At 42.1% G+C, this 13,803-nt stretch overlaps 1 long non-coding RNA gene across 1 annotated transcript in view; it reads right to left on the reverse strand.

Annotated features, from left to right (window-relative positions):
• Positions 1–1,754: 1,754 nt before the first annotated feature.
• Positions 1,755–13,803, reverse strand: part of LOC116685864 (uncharacterized) — a 17,313-nt gene continuing 5,264 nt past the window's right edge. The window contains exons 2-3 of the long non-coding RNA XR_004331069.1: positions 2,254–2,259; positions 1,755–1,835 (exon numbers count right to left, since the gene is read on the reverse strand). This is a non-coding gene — a long non-coding RNA (uncharacterized LOC116685864). The remainder of the gene's footprint in view (positions 1,836–2,253; positions 2,260–13,803) is intronic.

Genomic DNA, 13,803 nt, shown 5'->3' on the forward strand with positions numbered 1-13,803 from the left:
GTAGCATAATATGTAGATTACAAGCGTGTACAGTAATCTCTGTGCCCTGCAGGCATGCAGACAAGCCTCTTTGTGTTTCCCATTGTTCAGCAGTCAGCATGGAAATGTGCTCTGAGGGCGAGAGGGAGAATTAGAAAGAATTTCTACTGACATCAAATCTTAACTATATTCACATAATCCCCCTTGAAACACACTCACTCCTCCCTCCAACAGGCCTCACACACACACACGTACACACTCTTGAGTGGGGGAACGGGATTAAGGAGGAGAGAGGGAAGTGTGTGTGTGTGTGTGCGTGTGTCTGTACTTGCCAACATCAAAGTGTGTTTGTGTGCGTCTGTTCACTTGTATGTGTGTGCTTACAACAATGTGTGTAATAATCCATGTATCCAGTGGCTAATCCTGCGCTGAGTAAGGGGGGGAAAGATAGAGAGGGACTGTGTGTTCCTGCTGATAAACGCCATCGATCATCATCAATCACACAACATCCTCACACAGTCTCGGGAAAGTGGAGACTCCAGACCATCAGTCCCGGTTCCTTCTTCCTTAACGCTGCAGTTATGTTGAAGGAACTGTTGGAACTAGAATGTGCTGAGGAGCTTTTTACAGGTATTTCTTACTGGCATTTTCACACCTCAATGTTTACCATCATTTCTATCAGTAATCATGATATTGGACCCAGTGGCGGCCGGCCCATTGGAGTGAAAGGCGCGGCTGTCGTAAAACATTGTTTTGTTATAAATAATTCATTATTATGAGTATTTCACCCACCCACACCCATCTACTGTTGGGTGCCACTTGAACTCTATTTGGGTTCCATTGGGTTTCAAGCGGCTGAGTGGGTGTGATGACGCACCCCACCCAACCACCTGACCAGCTGACCACCTGCCGCCACTGATTGGACCCTAGATACATCACCCCAACGACAACATGTAAATGAATGCATAACATAATTACATTATTGTATGGTGATTTATGAAGTATTAATTGGTAACTCACATTTCTCTATGCTGAGTTCACTTTTTCAAACAGTTATCAATCAAAACACCTGAAACATGTCTGAGGATCAATCTTACGACATCTCCCTACAGAAACACTTTGTCTCATTTCACCCAAAGGAAACTAACAGGTAGCATTACCACATGTGTCACTGTTGTCTTCAAATTATATTTAATTCATTTATACTGGTGTAATGTAATCCCGTGTGGAATGGGCCACCTAGTAGCAAGACATGTAAATAACGTACAATCATATTTGGCATTAACCAAGATTCCTTTCCAACAGCATGGCTTGTGCCCCCTCACACTATTTTCATTCATAGTGCACAAAATGAAACTAAAGTAATTCCAGTGATGCAATACTGAACTAAACATATACATAGTTAGGGTTAGGCTTCGACTTTCTTGACTTGCAAAATTATCTTATGTTTAATTCATGGCTCAATTCCAACAGGTTTAAAAAAGTATTTGTCTCTCTACCTTTAGTAGCGTACATATTTATTTCTGAAATAAGGTCCCATGGTTGTCCACCGGAAGGGAAGCCACTACACCTCGCTATAGACTGAATAACCCTGATGGCACATGATGTCTGGGTAGACAAAGATATATAACATGGGAAATTAGAAAACATGTTTCTTTCTATTGTCTATTTCAGCCATAACTGTAACTTTTAAAGATATATAGCTAGTTAAACATGGAGCTCCGACCTATCTGGGGTCTCCTGTGGTGGATGTGCTTATATTCTATCCTGTGTTGCTTTGCTAGCGTCTTTGATCAACCAAATCTAGGGCTAGGAACAGGAACATATCACTGCTAGTTTGGGTGGTGTCAGAATCTCTTTCTTTTGTTGTCGTTTATTGTGCAGTGTGTCTATTGGCTTGGATGTATGCTTTGCTGGACCACAGTTGCCCCTTCAAGATAATATCTATAAAGTTGAATTTCTACATCTTGCATTGGCACTGAACGTTGCCACTGGACTTAAAATGGTACTTGTCAATTACCAGTGACATAAACAGTTTCAAAACACAAGATTGTGTATACATATCTTTTTTTTTTTTAAAGAAGAGCAATAATACCCGGATACAGAAGCAGTGAAGTGACGTAATCTGAATGCAGCTAAATCCCCTGGGAGCAGACTGGACCAGTGGAAGTTGAACGCAGCAGCAGATGCTGCTGGAGATGAAGTTGCCAGATAATGACTAGTTTTCCAGCGCTTGATTGCAGCCATTCACATTCAGACTGCTGAGGTCAAAACTTGGTCCTTGTTCTTAACATAAGCTGAAGCAAAGTGGATTTTCTTGTTATGTGTTATTCACTGCATAAAGCTGGTTGGAGGGTTCATGAATGAGGTATATTGTCAGCTCAAGATCTCCATGCTGGATTCTATTATTGAGTAATCAGAAACAACTTTTCGACTTAAAATCAAACTCTTGAGCATGAAATAGCATGGAAAATCCTTAAAAACAGTGTTTGGTTCTCATCATGAGCGTGCTGATCTGTATTCAAATGTTTTGCAGAGTAAGTAGTACAGCCGGCTAACTGCAGCATGTCAGGTATTATTTATGAACATGGATGATTAAGCAAATGTGATTGTTGGCTCATGTGCTCAGCTGATGTGGCAAGCAATTCTTAGGTGTCCACTCAAATGTCTTAGCTTTCCCTAATAAAATCTTTATGGCTTGTGGTATTGCTGCTTGCAGAATTCATCAAACCCAAATTGTTTTCCAAAATTAGTTACCGAAGGACCCCAAACCTCCTCATATGCGTGTCCCCTGTATACCCTAAACTTAGAACTTACCGATTTACCTGACAGGGAACACATAATTCACAAAATATCACAATGACAATGTGGAGTAATCAGACATCATGGCAGTGTGCTACCCACCAGGCCCATTATGAGAGCTAAACATGTCTGCACATCACATAATCAACCACCAGAACCTGTGTGTGTGTGTGTGTGTGTGTGTGTGTGTGTGTGTGTGTGTGTGTGTGTGTGTGTGCGCAGTGTGTGTGAGAGAGAGAGACACGGTGTTGGATCGTTAACCAATTTTACATTTCAGCAGAGGTGTTAATTTCCACACAGGTTGAGAGGCTTGACCGTGAACGGTGAAGTAGAGGATTTGATTCGTGGGGGTATTTTGGCGAAGGTAATGTTCTTAGTTAGCAGTATAGCCTATTTAATTAACCCAGGGTGAGTCTGATGAAAAGTCTTGTGTCTGCCCGGTTCAGCTCTGAGATTTTCTCTCATTGCCCAGCGCTGTGAAGGACCAATCTCCGAGGTGAGTTTGTATTCTGCCTGTGGTCAGACGTGGTGAATGTAGGCTACCGCTCACAGCAACGTAATACTATATAGTGTCTGGCGTTTGTTTGTTTGAAGTCCCAAGTCAAGATGTTCAAGTTCAAGGTCAAGTCCCAAAGGAGGACCAACAAGGACAGCTGAAAGTCTACAAACCTTCCACCACAGGCTACAAACACATCTCTTCTTACTGCACCGTGGCTAAGAAGATGATGGTTAGGAAAAATAAAAAAGAAATGCATTTACATTTGGCCCTTTGTAGTTTTACTTATTCAAAGATATTGTACTTCTATGTGATTCTTGCCATTTGGACTTTGTACCTTCATGGTTGAATGCACTAATTAGAAGTCACTTTGGATAAAACCTTCATTTTCACAACTCAATATCAACAGACCATCAACATGGGTGCTGCACACACCTAAAGGTTTTATGATTTTTGGGGCATTTTGGAATTCATCCATTATATTTTTTCTTGAAAACAAATCTCTTACCCGATTTGGGTTCCTCCAAGCCAATTGCTACTGTACGTGTCATCTGTATATCTGTATTTGGGGATCTACACTGGCTTCCGGTGTGTTTTAGAAATGATTTTAAAATGGTATTTTTTGTTTTCAAAGCCTTAAATGGCCTTGCCCTGGAGTATTTGTCCGAGCTTGTAACTTTGGGTGGGCAAAATCGTCTGTTGCGGTCTTCAGATCTTTGGACTTTAGAATGCCCAAGGTCGAGGTACAAGCAGTGGGGCGATCGGGCCTTTGCTGTTGCTGGCCCAAAACTCTGGAACAAGCTCCCCCCTGACATTCGCACTATAACAGATGCTGTTCATTTTAAATCAAAACTTAAAACCTATTTTTTTGGAATGGCTCTTAATACGCAGTAGCGGTGCAACAACTTCCCTCTTCTTCTGATGATTATAGGCAACTTTATCTGTTTTACTGTTTTCTATGCTTCTTGTGTTTTTCTTCTTGTCTTTTATTGAATGTTGTGTTAGTTTATTCTTGGTTGATGTAAAGTGCTATATAAATAAATGTTGATTGTCTGATTGCATATGTTCCTCAGTATTAACTAAAACCTATGATCACTTCCAGTTTGTGCATAGGAAGGACAAATAAAACTCAAAGATGACTAAGAACGGTGGTTGTTTTGAGAGAAAAGTGAAGGTCGGGAATAGTTTAGTCAAACACTTAAATCATCACAGTGAAAGCAGCCAGCCTGACTATCAATATCCATTACTGCTGAAATCCTATGGAGCGCATATGGTACCCTGCCACAAGGACAGCAAACTATCAATTAAAAAATGTCTACAAATCCCAACATGTCACTGTGTTTTAGCTGAACTGACAAGATAACCACAAGGTTGTCACCACAAGTTAGCCCAATGAGGGCTAAAGACAAGACAAACGCAATGTTTTTTTCATGTGACATCGTCATATAAAAAAGATGACTAAATGTCTCTGTCTCTTTCTTCCCCTCTCCAACATGCAAATCATTTAATGAGCAATCTGTCTTAAAGTGGGCAAACTATTAGAGACATGATCCATTTACTTTTATCTGGCGGTGATGGAGTGGAGCATTTGTTCTCGCCTGGCTTCTTTCATATTGCTTCATTGGTGACACATAAACCTGGTACGCTCCTTAATGGGATCTCATCCATAATGTTGAATGAGGAAGGCAATCATTTTATGTGAGGGGATTAAAAATATGATCTCTAACAAGGGCCCCTGCTGTCCAACTTGAGTCCCTGGGATCTAATAACATGGAGGGATGTGGACGTCTCCTGAATATATGATGGTTTCTCTCCTGTCAATTTGAAAGTCAGCCAAAACACTTTTTTTTACACCAATACTGTGTCCCGTTGACTTTTATTAAATGTCTTCCATCGTGATACCTAAATGTAGACGAGCGATCTGAAGTACTAGTTCAACCATTATGAAAGCATGTCCGGGTTTAACATACTAAACACTCCATTCGGACAGTGGTTTACAGAAGTGATGGAGTTATATGATGGATCAGTGCCCACCTGACCAATGCTCCTTCTGACATAACATAGCCTCATGGACTTTTATCAGCACATCTTGACATCACTGAACACATCATAAAATATATGTTGCTTTGTTAGTGTGTGTATATATTGTCCTCTACATCATCACAACACACAATTGCTGTGATGATGTTACATTTAGATTTTACTCCTTCAGTAAGTTATTCTGGTTCTGGTTATTCCTAGTTCAACACAACACAGCTGATCTGGTATGAAGCAGCAGCTCTTTGCACTGATTTCTGTCATTTTATCCCACAACATTAACATGATACATTAATAATAAAAACACCACATGGTGATCCCCGACATCATTAAAATAATCTACCCTGTCATGCAAATGAAAAGCTGCTACATGGCACCCAAGGGACCAGATTGGAAGGTTCAGGACAGGATGTTTCAACAAGATGTATTGAGTTTCTTTGCAACAGGATCAATGTTTGAAATATTATAGTAATATTATAATAGGACTGAAACATAATTGGGAGTAGACAGGATCGGGACAGGACCAAACATGTAAATGACTCTTGGGGGTTTTCTGGCAGAAGATAAACCGTAGTCTGAAGTTCTCCTACCATAGCAATGCCCCTTGGGGAGGAAGTGAAGATGGATAGTTGGGCATTCAAAGTGTTATACAGTACTAGTTTGTTTATCCAGCGTTGTTGTGCAAAGAAGCTTAATCGCTACATAGACTGGGCCTGACATAAGCACCCACAACCCGTTCTCCCTTCGAACGCATAAAATACAGACATTTGGACACTGGTCGTCAGAGTCTGATGTGAGAAAAAAGGCGCCCTTCGGTGTGTGTAGAACATACCATGGAGAACAGCAACTAGACAGGGGTTGGGGGGGGGGGGGGGGTATGGGGAATACACAGGACTTTCACCCAGGAGTGCTGGGTTTGTGTCCCGCGTGTGTCTTTAACCGTCCTGTTATTGCCGTGTTTCAAAGAACCTTAAGCCCCCCCACTAGCTTTCCCTTAACTTAACCTAGCGAATGGTCCCGACCAGGCGCATCAAAAGGGACGCCAATAGTCCCGACCAGGCGCATCAAAAGGGACGTCAATAGTCCCAACCAAGCACGTCAAAAGGGACGCCAATAGTCCCGACCAAGCACGTCAAAAGGGACGCCAATAGTCCCGACCAAGCACGTCAAAAGGGACGCCAATAGTCCCGACCAAGCACGTCAAAAGGGACGCCAATAGTCCCAACCAGGCGCATCAAAGGGACGCCATATTCCCAACCAGCACGTCAAAATGGACGCCAATAGTCCCGACCAAGCACGTCAAAAGGGACGCCAATAGTCCCGACCAAGCACGTCAAAAGGGACGCCAATAGTCCCAACCAGGCGCATCAAAAGGGACGCCAATAGTCCCAACCAAGCACATCAAAAGGGACGCCAATAGTCCCCGCCATCATGTCAAAAGGGACGCCAATTGTCCCGACCAAGCACGTCAAAAGGGACGCCAATAGTCCCAACCAAGCACGTCAAAAGGGACGCCAATAGTCCTAACCAAGCACGTCAAAAGGGACGCCAATAGTCCCAACCAAGCACGTCAAAAGGGACGCCAATAGTCCCAACCAGCGCATCAAAGGGACGCCAATAGTCCCAACCACCTCACAAATCAAAAGGGACGCCAATAGTCCCGACCAAGCACGTCAAAAGGGACGCCAATAGTCCCGACCAAGCATGTCAAAAGGGACGCCAATAGTCCCGACCAAGCACGTCAAAGGGGACGCCAATAGTCCCAACCAAGCACGTCAAAAGGGATGCCAATAGTCCCAACCAAGCACGTCAAAAGGGACGCCAATAGTCCCGACCAAGCGTCAAAAGGGACGCCAATAGTCCCGACCAAGCACATCTTAAGGGACACCAATAGACCCGACCAAGCACGTCTTAAGGGACGCCAATAGGCTCCTATTGGCGTCCCTTAAGATAGAAAAAAGGAGCCTTAGACACATTATCAGAGCTTAATATTTGTTGAATGCAGTGTTATGCATTTTGAGGTAGTCTTGATTTGGGTGTTTACAGTGCTCAATTACAATTAAAAGGGTTGTAATTCTGGTTCCTCAAGTTAATTGTAGTACACCATAGTCAACTTTATTCAAATAAAACATAATTTACCAGAAAATAGCGGCTAGTGAAGACGCTGAGTGTCTAGTATCTTCAGAAACCCCAACCCACAGTGGCTGGTGAGCTAAAAAGTTAAAAAAAAGTCTTGTCTCATCTGATTATATTTACAGGTGTGGTCCATAAAAAACAAAAGCTGCTCCACCACCAAATTTTTGGAACAACCAGAAATCCCATCAAACCCATGGATTTTTTATCAAAATGTTCAGAACAAACTCAGCTTTCTATCTGCTGAGGCTTAGAGTTGTCCTAGCAATGTGTAAAAAGATAATTTGGTCTGAAAGCTGACAAGTTGAATTGTGCTTTATTTGAAATTCTTCAGCTCTCTTGTGAAAACATTATCTTCCATACCTCAACATTCCGCACATGGGCCAATTGTTTAGGTGCTTCATTTGAGTTTATCAAAGTCTTAGCATCACAAAAGTAGTGTTACATATGAATACAATAGTAAGTAAAATGGAACATGACTTTTTTTGTAGCGGTGTTGTCTGTCACTCTACTTTCACCATAGAAGGACTCAGTAATGGCTACATGCTGCACATCAAGCTTCACGGGATGTGAGCAAATGGAAAATGAGTTACAACTGTAACAATGAAATGAATATAAAGACCATTTCCATTCAAATCAACGTAGGTAGAATGGTCAGAGCAGCTGCCATTTTTATGCATACCATTGCCATGGTGACGTGAAAACTTCTGCATAAGCTGACTTCCGGTGAGGTTTTGCAGGAACGGACAAACGACCAGTGGAGTGGTAACGTTACGAGGCAGAGAGCCAGTCGCTAAAGGACTCAAACTTGACAGCTTAATCATCCACACAAAGTACACTGCTGAGTTAGCCAACTAACATGTGGTCCACCGGCTGGTTGGCTGGTTCCGCCATGCTTTTATGCTGCTTTGGTTACAGAGAATGAGCCCCACACAGGGCTTGGTTTTACCTTAGCGGACGGCTAACTTCTTGCCACTGGGTCTAACTGCCCCTCCTCCTCATTCCCTGTTGCTCCGAGAGCTGCGTAGGGCGTCTCCTCTCAATCAAATGACCACGGCAAACAGTTCAATGGCCTTTCTATCCATTTTATTTCCATGGAAACAACAAAGACCTTAAGTTAGAGGGTTAGAGGGTTGGTTTTTTTTTAAGTGGTAATGTTGTACCACACAGAAATCATACACAGCTGCTAATGACTCGTGCTTCAACTCAATGTGAAGTTTTTGGATTCCCAAATTAAGGACCATGATCTTTCTTTTAAGGTTTCTAATCCCTTTTGCTATGGAGAAATGTCTGAATAGCTTTCTGCTCATCATCACAGATGGAGTGATCACAGACATGAAACACACTGCTATTGGCACTTATCTATTTCCACTTTTGTTTTGGGAGAAATGTTGGTAATCCATTTCCACCTTTGGTTGAATAATAGTTTCAGTTATCTCTTTATCCGTCTAGTGATCCATCTGTTGCACATGGGCAGCTGAAGGCATTTCACAATGTCATCAACAGAAGCCTTCGATTAGAGCCTTCTAATGGCAAAATGATCTGTTTTCCCAACCATATCCTCCACTCAGTAACATGGCTTTACTCAGACAAACGGGTTCCATCTTTTTCATTTTCTTATCCAAGTCAGCTCTCCATCACTGGCAGAAAGCCTTGGCTGGATGCCTGCAGCTGTGGCACATTATTATGGCAGGTTTAAAACAAAGCGAGCTCAGACAAAAAAGTTAAAACTCGAGTGCTCTTTTAATTAATGCCCCAATGAAAGTGAACGGGAGATTAAAAAAGTCAGTTCCTTGAAATTTGGTTGTGATGGAAATTAAAATGTGTCACTTAAAAAGAAAAACTTTTTCACTCTACACTACGCCTTAGAAGCAAGCCTTGACCCTGACTGCTGCTCTGAATTAAAGATTTTAAATACTATTCAAACTGATGAGCACATTCCAGACAAGATTCACTTCAGAGTTTTTTGTATTTTTTTTTCCACTTCAACTCTTTGTGACGTTCTTTTACAGAAACAGCCAGAGAAGGGGGGGGGGGCATTGTGTCAGTGTATTCTTTCAGACTGTGTTTCATTCTAAAACATATAGAGGCATATTGAAATCCAAGCAGGCAATGCTCAGGCATAACTTTCCGGCACCAAATCAGCGAGTTTGATATTTCATACAATTATCCCTTACTCCTATGACTAACTTACTTATAAAGACTTCAACCCTTGTGTAGAATACACATTTCTGTTATTCAGCCAACGTTCTGGTCTGGTGGACCCACATTATTGGACTTTTAACACCATATGCCAAAGGCTTTAAAAGGTCCAGTGTAGTTGTTTATTATCAAAATATGTGTTGCCCGTTCACAAACTTGTCATTTTCATAAATATTTCCCACCACAATCAATTCCAAGTATTCCTCTTGGCTCCCATAGCATGAACTGAGGTAGACGCTCCATAGTCATGCTCCATCTTGAAATGCGTTAGCAGGTGAAGGATGTACAGGACATACTGCTCCACCTTTCCCGTTTTTGCTATCACATGATCAACTCACAGCTGCTGCTAATGGGTATCGTCGCTTCCCGGCCCCGGCAAGTTAGAAGAAGGAAACATGGAGGACCGCACGTATTCAAAATCAAAATTTAGTCTTCTTCTTCGCCCAGAAAACAGTAAAAGGAGATTTAAAAGAGCAAGAAGGCTGCCGTAGCTGTACCGTTACATGAGAGTTGATTGCGATATGTGATCTCAACGCTAGGTGCGAGGAATTCCTACATATTGGACCTTTATACGTCTGTACCTTTATGAAGCAGCATGTTTCTGCTTTTTAGTGAATTCTCCCTTTTTATGGACATTGATCGCTTACCAAAATCGGAGTTTAATATTCACTACATTGCACATTGGACTTGTGGAGGTGGCGCGCAACCGGAACACAATGTCTGTGTTTTCTTACATGTGTAACTACATTGATTGTGTGTTGGGCTGTGAGACGTGCACAAACGGCTGTCATCCTGCCCCCACAACCCTTTCTGCCTGGACGAGGTCCCAGCACCAGACTTGTCCAACAGCTGTTTTAATAAATCTTTAATTATCAAAAAAAAAATGTCTTATTGAAAGTAGCATAACTGTTCCTCTCTCACCCATCACTGAGAAAACTTTTTTTTTTTTTTCATTTCCATACATTTGAGTGATGTTTTGATCGTTGATCTGAGTTTGTCATTTTGCAGTATTAACAATGGTGGGAAAAGTGTTTGTCTATGTAAACCTGCATGATTGAGAGCTGGACTTTGAAGGTAGAAGACTCACCATTTTTGAGATAAAAAGATGTGACCATTGCATACCATGTGTCAACTGAATTCTCATCCTTTCATTTCAGTGAACACAGTAATACTGGTGATGCTCTCATGTTATGTGCTTCTGTGCAGCATATAGTCTTCTATGTTATATTTAGAAAAGCCCTGTATAAGCCCCAGGGAGATGAACACTGTACAACTTTTCATCCAGCAGAGACCTCTCTGTAAATGATGCTCCTGACCTGGACAACAGTGTGGTCATGGCTGCAGGCCTACAGCACAACCCATCCTGAGATCCACTGCCATTTCTATTGTGTTATTCCTTGTCTCCAGGCACACAACTGTGTGTGTGTGTGTGTGTGTGTGTGTGTGTGTGTGTGTGTGTGTGTGTGTGTGTGTGTGTGTGTGTGCGTGTGCACACACACGTGCATGTGATTGCTCTTTTCCATGCCCTCTGCATGTGGATTAATCGGTTAGCTACAATCAATACACTGGAACTCAACTTTTATTGCTGGAGCTTCTAGTCAGCACATAGAGAGAAGAGGGCTGAGGGGTATGTTGTTGTTAACAGTAAATACCACCAAACCACACTATCTGTGTGTGTGTGTGTGTGTGGTACTGTAGGACCAAGCATTGTTCATTGTGTGGATTGAAAAAGTCCTGCAGGAGTTTAACACTGTGTTTTTGAATATCCATGACATCTTAAAGATTATCCAAATCTACATTCAGTCCAGTTCACACTTTGTGGGTTAGCTCAGAAGACTTCTTAATACATCACCACCAGGAGCACATTTAAATGGCATGCTTAATAAAAACAGGACCACATTACATGTGTCAACAGACGTTGCCAGTGTCTTCCAAAACCACTCATAGAAGGCTTTTCTCATCTGATGCCCTTATCAGCGTGATGACGTCATTTTTTTTGTGTCTTCCAGAAGTATAACTCACCACTATTTAAAAAAAATGGATCTGTTATATGATGTGAAAACGCTAGGATTAAGGTTTGGTTAGGACTAGGGAAAAATAGGAATAAGAACTTCACATTGTCATAGAAGTCTGGTAGTTGTGATGGAACCTATACATATCGCTATGGCCAAAAAGCTGGCGCCAGATTAGATTTTTGGGGGTTAAAACCCAACTTTTCGTCTTCCAGAGGCTCTGGCAGACTCAGGGTTTGAAGATAGAGTGATGATACTGGCTGTCTTGAAGACACATAGAGGATGACCAACAACAGTTGGAGAAACTAACTCTACACTTGTTACTGTGAGTACAACAATCCAACATTTTATTTTCTTTATTTGATAGGGTCTGCTTACAGAAATTCTGGCCCTTGGAAAAATGTAGATGCCCTCTGCCCTAAACATCCCCTGTCCCCCACACCCACACTTCTAGGAAAAGGGGGCGGAATGCCAAGGCATTAAAAAGAAATAGAGCTCTGATGATTCAGAAAGTAAAGTACTGGATGACCCGCAGTGTCAAGCAAACTTCACTTACTGCATAGAAACTTACTGCATAATTCATTAATATTTATCTGTAACAACTTGCATATGAATAAGTTATAATCAAAGTTGTTAATATCACAGTCTCTTTAAAATGAAAATATTTAACAGTATATCCACTTTGTCAATAATATTCCCTGAACATAAATGTGAAGCGGGACTCTCCCTGCAGAAATATATCAGCTCCACATTTAGAATGAAGTGGGAGAAGTCAGCAGAGAGAATATATCACTTTTTCCTCCGAAAAACACCTGCATCTTGTTTTTGGTCGACATCAAACACACGAGTGTCAGCTGCCAGCTCTCTGCTGCTGCCTGGCCTCCACAGATAACTGTGTGTGTGTGTGTGTGTGTGTGTGTGTGTGCACTCAGTCACTCACCCCAGTCACTGGAGTATGCCTCTAACATGGTGGATATGTCAAAGACTGATTGATTCAACACTAGTTTTAATGTCAAGTTCTTCGGTTCCATTTTACTTGAAGGTATCTACATAAGGGATTGTGATTGGTTTAAAGGAATGCCGATAAACCAGAACACGTTCCTTCTCTTCCATTTTTATTTGCATCCTTAATTACAACACTGTATTCACATTTGTTTGAACAAACCTTGGGACAATCCTTCCGCCCATCCTGACTCCGTTATACACTACGCTGAAATGAATGCAGCTATTGGTAGAAAATATGTATATTCTTGTGTGACTTAATAAACCTTAAGAACCTGATGAACTGAACCCTGCTTTGTGTCATTTTGTTCTCCGAGCGCTCTCCACTGCTGTCAGAATCACCCCCCAGGGGTCAGGACAGGTGATGATAGGATTTGAACCACAAAATAATCGTGCAAACATGATGGCACACTGATGAAAATAGAAAAATAATAATGGACCAGTAAGCAATGTCAGTCTCCAGTTAGCAATAGTTGGTTGAGATTTTGTTTGATTGGAGGGTGTTGAAAACATTCTTCCTCCTCCTCTTCTTCTGCACTCTCCTGGCAGCGGGGGAGTGGAGCCTTGTGCAGCTTTTAGCCCGCAGGGTCAGGGCCAAACCACTCTGCAGCAAGAGCTTCTGATGGGGGACCGCAAGAGAGGAGAGAAACATAAATGGCTGGCTGCTTGGCATTGGAAGGGAGAATCTTTTTTTGATTTTTGAGGACTATGGTTACCTGGTCCTCAGATCTCTGCAGGGTAAATCCATCAGACTAGTAGACTATCGTCCAATCTGAGGACTTGGTTACTGTCCTCAATCTCTGCAGGGCAAATCCAGACAGCTACAGACTATCTGTCCAACTGAGGACTATGGTTACCTGTCCTCAGATCTCTGCAGGTAGATCCGACAGCTAGCTAGACTATCTGTTCAATCTGAGGACTATTTGACCTGTCCTCAGATCTCTGCAGGGTAAATCCAGACAGCTAGCTAGACTATCTGTCCAATCTGAGTTTTCTGTTTTTAACTAAAACTACTTCTGAACGTACACATGTTCCACCAAAACAAGTTACTTCCTGAGACTATTTAGCAGAGGCACCATGGCTGAAATTGTGATTGGTTTAAAGAAGCATCCCAGAATGCTGTGTGGACTAGCCAGACCT

Source organism: Etheostoma spectabile, unplaced genomic scaffold (assembly GCF_008692095.1).
Source record: "Etheostoma spectabile isolate EspeVRDwgs_2016 unplaced genomic scaffold, UIUC_Espe_1.0 scaffold272, whole genome shotgun sequence".
Taxonomy (NCBI): domain Eukaryota; kingdom Metazoa; phylum Chordata; class Actinopteri; order Perciformes; family Percidae; genus Etheostoma; species Etheostoma spectabile.